Genomic DNA, 7,699 nt, shown 5'->3' on the forward strand with positions numbered 1-7,699 from the left:
ATTTCTTGGAGCAAATGTGTTTTGCTACCTTGTCTTTCCTGAATTCTGCTCAACCTTTAGTTTAGAAATTTCAGCAGCCAATGACTCTATCATCTTAGTCATTTTATCTAATTTAGGCTCTGAAGATGATGTAGAGGAGGTAGAAACCTGACCTCTCTGCCTCCTTCTGTCAGCTTGACTTTTAAGCTTTTCTGCAGCCATCATATTAGAATCTACTTCTAGGGCTACATCCTGCATGTCTACCAGCGTAGCACATCTTCTTTCTCTCAATAACAGATAGAAATCAGAGTCAAAAGCATTGGCATAAGTGAGTTTAGCAGAGGTGGGGGTAGGCTTTACCTCAGCTGGTATCTTACTATACATACGATTGAATCTTTTATTAAAATCAAGCAATGATTCCCCATTTTCCCTCTTCAGATTACCAAACTCAGTATGATAATATAGCAAGTCTTTTTTGTCTCCCCAATGTTTCAAAAATGCATCATCTAAGGCTTCAATATCTGTTATAGATCTCTGGGGTAATTCTCTGAACCACTTCCTGGCCTCTCCATCAAGGCCCTGGACAAAAACTCTCATCCACACATCATTTTCACTTATATCTAAATTATCAACATAACTGTAAAAAGCTTTAAGGTGTTCTTCTGTTGTTACTCCATCTGTGCCAGTGAACTTAGGCATATATTTTTGATATTCTTCCACAGGCATGGGATTCAAAGGAACAGGCAAGACCAAACGTCCATACCTAACAACAACAATTCTTTCTATCTTCATGGGTACTTGCTGGCCTGCCATGATTGGGATATGTGGAAGGATACTAGCAGATTGAATTAATGCGATGGATTGTAGAGACAATGGGATGTTTTGGACTATATTGGAAGCTTTCTTTGGACTAAGATTCAAAGGGGAACTAGTTGCACAAGGGGTTGTATTAATCTCTGAAGGAATTTCCTTATTAATAGTGCTGGGCTCTAAATCTTCAAACTGTATATCTTCAGCTATGACTTTATCTTTTAGAGATGAATGAGATTTCTTAGGCTTACCTGATCCTGATGCCCCTTTCTGTGATGCTTTCTTCGATTTGACAATCCTCTCAGGGTCAGGCACTGGTTCAGCTGGTGATTTCTGAGGATTTCTTCGAGTATGTCTCACAAACTGAGCCAGAACTTCAATGTGGAGTCACCAAGGTTGGTCTTCTTCTAGTGGAGTCGCCAGATAGATTATTACAACCACTAACTGTGTTAAAACCTTATCTATCATCAAAGCTTGAAACTGTGTCGTTCTCCCAGGGAAGATGAGCTTCAATTCTCCTCTCCCCGGCGAGGACGCCAATTAATGTTATCACCCCAAGAAACTCTCCTAGGTTGTATATCAGAGATGCTCGGGAACATTACAAACTCAACAAAAATGTTGGAAAATGGTGGATGAATGAAAGAAATGCTGCATATTCAAGCCAGATAACCACTTCTACTATGCTTAACCCCAGACATGGGTGAACACCCCCAGAATACAAGGCTTTAGACCACCAATTACTCACAGTTTAAGGAAAATGTGGTGATGGAGAAAACTGATCACACCAGCAGATGCACAGGACCCTGTGATGGCCAATTGCAACCAGTTAAAAGGTCTATAAATCTATTTCCTAATGCACAGACAGGATGACAGCTCTTTGGCATTAGAACAAAAAAAACCTGCATACACATTCAATAATACCAACTAGATTCTAGCACAGAGGTGGGATGACAACCCCTCTAATGCTAAACATAAAGAGCAAATGAAAAATGCATAACAGGCACAGCCTGGAACAAAGAAGAAGTGGAAATTGAGCAATTGACAGCAAAAGAAGCTTGCATTAGCTGAAAATGAAGACCAAAAGCTGCAGGTATCACAGTAGTTACAGTCTCCACAAGTTGAACTTTACATCAAAATAACATTCATCAACCTCATTACATCTCGTTTGTGGGTATATATGGAGTTTGTTTACAAAAACACTCGGCCGGGTTCCACGAGGAGGGGTCATGATGGACCACCAACACATATTAACTCTTCTGATGGATTGTCTACTACAATCTGATTGTCTTAATGAACAAATCGACCTTTTCTGGTGCTCTACAGTCCTCCTCTGAGCAGGTGGCATATAATATGGAACATTCCCCATCACTGATAAATGCTTGAACTGCTCGAGGGTGTCCTTTGGCCATTCTGTCTTTTAAATGCGGTTGCTGAGGATTTATTACGCTGGGACCTGAAACACTGGCCACCTTCTTCCTTTGGAAACATAGAACAGGTTAAAGGCGGACAGAATGGCAGAGGCACGACTATAATGGGGACAATTACTAGCCGTCGGATCTAGCAGATGGACAGCAGAGGATGGATTGCAGGGGCTATCGGGAGAAGTGGGCGGAGTGCATCGTGAGCCGTCGGATCGCGGGCAGGCAGATCCGACGGTAATCGCAAGCGGAAGGTGCGCAGGAGATAACACGTGGGAGGAGGGTACGGTGGCGGTAAGTGGTTTTATCGCACTGCCTATCGGAGGAGGTGGTATCCGTATAGGGTGGGCGCAATACCATTGAAACGTTGACGTGTGGCAGACGTGACTCGCGGGAAACCGCTTTCCCCGCTAACTATCATGCTCGCACGTTACGGGAGTGGGGGTTGTGAACGCCGTCAGATCTTGCGGCAGACGATCGGATGACGTAGAATGGGCATGCAGGTTATAGGCGCATGGGACCGTCATATCAGGTTATGTGCGATCGGACGGTGGGGATTAAGGCGAAGGGTTGATCAGACGACACAGGGCTTTTATGCACGAGCTTTTAAATGGAATAAGGTGAAAAGGTCTGCGAAAGGGTTTGGATAGTTATCGGGGTTTTATAATGTTAAAACAAAAAACACTTGGGAGCTAAGGAAACAAGGCTTTTATGCCAAATGTGGGTGTAAAACAGGGTAGCGAGAGTTATAAGGAGAAAAGGGAACATGAAGGAGGAAGTGGGAAAAACTGCTGCCAGCCTTATGCAACCAAAACCAGCATTTCCCAACCTAATTTTATCCATCACATGCTGAAGAACATAGCAGAGCTAACAGTTACAATACATATTTATACATTCTGAAGCATCCAATACCATGGACTGAAAAACCACCGCGTCCAAAACCATGGACCGAAAACCATCGCGTCCAAAAAACATGTGCGAAAATCATGCACAAAACCATAGGTGGGTTCACCCAACCTAACATAGGGTCCAAAACCAAAATTTCCTAGGGTGCTGCCCCGGACCCGATAAAGTGGGGTTACAGGTACGCCTCAAACCCCTTGTGACCCCCCTCGCTACACAATTGGCGCAACGAAGGGGGGGCTTCGTCCCCCCTCTAACCCCTTCGGTTAACTATGTGGGCTAGTCGTGGAAAGAATATAACACAACCTAACATTCTCCCACTTGTTTTTTTCTTTCCACAGGGGGCCACAAGAGAGCTTAGTCATTTTTCCAGCCCTGAAACACCCATTGTTTCTATACACCAAGAGAACTTCTCAGAGCTCATAGATTTTGTCAATGCATCTGTAGTATTCTTCAAAGTGTCCACCTTTACCAACAACAACTTTTTGTCTTCTATCATATCCCTCACAAAGTGATACTGAACATCAAAGTGCTTTGTCTTTGAATGATATGCAGGGTTCTTTGCCTAGAAAATTGCACTTTGGCTGTCACAGTCTATCCTTATAGCTTCCTGTACTAACCCCATATTTGAACATAATCTCTACAACCAAACTGCTTCCTTGCTTGCATGAGTGGCTGCCATGTATTTTGCCTCTGTAGTTGATAGCGCCACTACAGATTGTTTCCTACTCATCCAACTGATTGCACCTCCAAATAGGTTAAACACATACCCACTTGTAGATCTTCTCTGATCTAGATCTCCAGCCCAGTTTGCATCAACAAAGCCATGAATATCCAACACTCTATCCAATCCTGGTCTTCCTTGGTAGCGCAAACCATAATCACTAGTGCCATGCAAATACCTGAAAACCTGCTTCACTATTGTCCAGTGCTCCTTCCTTGGTTTTGACATAAACTTGCTCAATACTTCCACTCCATATGAAATGTCTGGTCTAGTATAGACCATTGCATACATCAGGCTACCGACTGCACTTGCATATGGAGCACAAGACATGTCCTCTTCCTCTTCTTGTGTCTTGGGACACTGTTCAGCAGATAAATTCACACCTACAGGAATAAGAACCTTCACGGTTTACTATCTTGCATATTAAACCTCTGGAGTATTGTCTCGACATACTTCCTCTGGTTTAACCAGAGCTTCCTCTTTGCCAAATCTTTTTTAATTTCCATGCCCAAAATATAGTTTGCAGCACTAATATCTTTCATGTCGAATTTGGAGGACAATTGGGTCTTCAAATCCTGGATAATTTCTTTATCATTTCCAACTAGCAACATATCATCGACATACAAGACCAGATAAATAACACGGTCACCAATTAATTTAAAATACACATAGTGATCTGCTTTGCTTCTGGTGAAGCCAAGTCCCCATATAAATGTATCAAATTTCTGATACCACATCCTTGGTGATTGTTTTAACCCATACAGAGACTTCTTTAACTTACATACCAGTTCTTTCTTATCCTTAACTGCAAATCCTTCAGGTTGCTTCATGTAGATTTCCTCTTCGAGATCCCTGTGAAGAAATGTTGTCTTCACATCCATCTATTCTACCTCAAAATCAAAAGCATCAACAATAGATAAAAGTAATTTAATAGAAGTTACCTTTGTAATAGGAGAAAAAATATCACCAAAATCAATTCCCGGCGCCTGGGAATAACCTTTTGCTACCAACCAAGATTTGTATTTCTCCACCTTCCCTTTTTCATTTGTCTTCTTCTTGAACACTCATTTTCTGCCAATGGGTTTCCTTCCAGCTGGCAACTCCACTAGATCACAAGCCTCATTTTTGTGCAAAGATGCCATTTCATCAACCATGGCCTCTTTCCAGAGTTTTCCATCCTCTGAATCTACTGCTTCCTTCACAGTTCTGGGATCATCATCAGTAATAGATAAAGAAAAATTTGAACAAAAAACAGATGGACTATACCTTTTAGGCTGCCTTCTTTCTTGAACTAGTCTTCTCACAGCCAGAGTTTGTGGCTCTTCATCTTCTGATTCCTCCTCTTCTGTAGAGTTTGATTCTTCTTCCTTTATCTCAAACTCTATCTTCTCAGGTTCATTTGGTTGGACTTCATGTTTAATAATATCTTTTACCTCTCTGAACACCACATCTTGGTTGTACACAACCTTCCGTGTGATTGGGTTCCAAAGCTTATAACCCTTTAAACCATCCTTATACCCAATAAAGATGCACTTTTTAGATTTACTATCCAACTTGGTTCGTTTCTCCTTTGGAACATGTACATATGCATCACATCCAAATACCCTCAGATGTGAAAGAGAGGGTTTCTTACCAGTCCATACCTCTTCTGGAGTCTTATCCTCCAACACTGATGAAGCTGACCTGTTGACCAAGTAACATGCAGTATCCACTACCTCTGCCCAGAATTCTTGTCCTAACCTGGCACCACTGAGCATGCTTCTTGCCCTTTCCATCAACGTCTTATTCATTCTTTTTTCAACTCCATTTTGCTGAGGTGTATATGGAGTAGTCTTCTGTCGTGCTATACCACACTTCTTACAGAACTCTTCAAATTCCTTGCTGCAAAACTCTCCACCATTATCTGTCCTCAGCACCTTTATCTTCTTCTCTATCTAATTTTCCATGAGAGCCTTAAATTCTTTAAACCTGTCAAAGGCTTCAGATTTCTTCTTAAGGAAATATATCCATGTATTCCTTGAGAATTCATCTATAAATGATACATAGTACACAAACTTACCCAGTGATGGAACCTTCACAGGTCCAAACACATCACTGTGCACAATTTCTAATATTTGTTTCGCCCTCTTACTACCAGAGGGGAAGCTCACCCGATTCTGCTTCCCATATACACAATTTTCACAGAAATCAAAATCCAGAGAGCTCTTACTCATACCTTCTACCATACCTTTACCATGAAGTATTCGAAGGCCCTTCTCTCCAATATGTCCAAGCCTTTGATGCCACAACATGGTCTTCTCTCCAGAGACCACTAGATTTTCTACTTCACTTTCAAGAACCACAGAACTGTTGCACCCATCAATAACAGTGCTACGTTGCAGCTTGTACGGAGTTCCAATCTGAACTCCCCACATCAATACCAGTGCTCCCCGAACCATCTTGCAGGTATCTTTCTTGAACGCTGTCTTTACACCTGCATCATCCAACTTGCTTACAGAAATCAGATTTCTAGCCAATGAAAGAATATGTAGAACACCCAGAAGTGTTCTAACCCTTCCACCTTGCAACTTCAACTTTACTTTTCCATGACCAACGATTCTAGCCTTCATATCATCCCCCAAGAAGACATCACCACCATCGTATTTCTCATACTCGCAAAACCACTCTCTATGGGGAGTGAAGTGAAAGGATGCACCTGAGTCAATCAACCATGCCTCATGATCTACATGTGTACTTGAAGAAGCCAAGTACACATCCCCACCTTCATCTGAGGTGGTTTTCGCCTCTACAGAAGGAGCATCATCAGATCCCTTTCCTTTATCAGGAGCTTTAGATTTACAGTCCATTTTGAAGTGCCCTTCCTTTCCACATTTCCAGCACACCACCTTTACAGGTTTTCCTAGAGATTTAGATCTCCCACTCGATGACTTATTTTTGTTTCTGTTCTGGGACCGTCCTCGTATGGACAAGGCATCACCATTCTGGCTCTCCATATTTTTCTGTCTCATCTCCTCCGTCAGCAAAGATGAGACTATTTCATCAAACTGTAAGGCAGTTGCATTGCTACCTATTGCAATAACCAGACTATCCCACGAATTTGGTAAAGAACACAACAAACTGATGCACTTATCTTCATCCGAAATTTTAATATCAACAGATGCTAACTGACTTACCATAGTATTAAATACGTTTATATGCTCTGTCACCGAGTCTCCATCTTTCATCCTCAAGTTATACAGCTTTTTCCACAGGAATAGTTTATTGACCAGAGACTTAGATTGGTACAAAGTCCCTAACTTGTCTCACAAAGCCTTCATCGTAGCTTCCCTTGATATATTCAACAATACTGAATCTGAGACACACAATCACATTGTGCTCTTTACCTTCTGATCCAACTTCTTCCATTCTTCATCGGACACTCTCGTTGGTTTAGTACCCGGATCTACCATGATCCAATGATCTTTATCCACCAACAAATCCTCCATCTTGAGTTTCCACAACTCAAAACTTTGACCATTAAATTTCTCGATCTCTATCTTTCCACTACTCTCCATATTCTTTCACGACCAGAATATATCTCGCAGATCTCCCACTGAACAGGGTCTACCACAGGCCCGAGCGAAACCCCTCAGCAACAAAAGCATCCCCTTGAAGCCAAAATAGCTCTGATACCAAATGTAGTTTTAACCCTATACAGAAATTACATGCATACGAATTCTAAAACACAAAAAATAAACAATGCGAGAGCATAACACATAAAACACATATACACAAATATTTTTCCCTGGATCCCAAAACTGGGACTACCATCTTGATTTTTCATTATGTTCCTTTCAATGTTACAATACATATTTATACATGCCGA

This window comes from Pinus tabuliformis, chromosome 5_2 (assembly GCF_031772625.1).
Source record: "Pinus tabuliformis cultivar Carrire ecotype Pingquan chromosome 5_2, CPIR1, whole genome shotgun sequence".
Lineage (NCBI taxonomy): Eukaryota > Viridiplantae > Streptophyta > Pinopsida > Pinales > Pinaceae > Pinus > Pinus tabuliformis.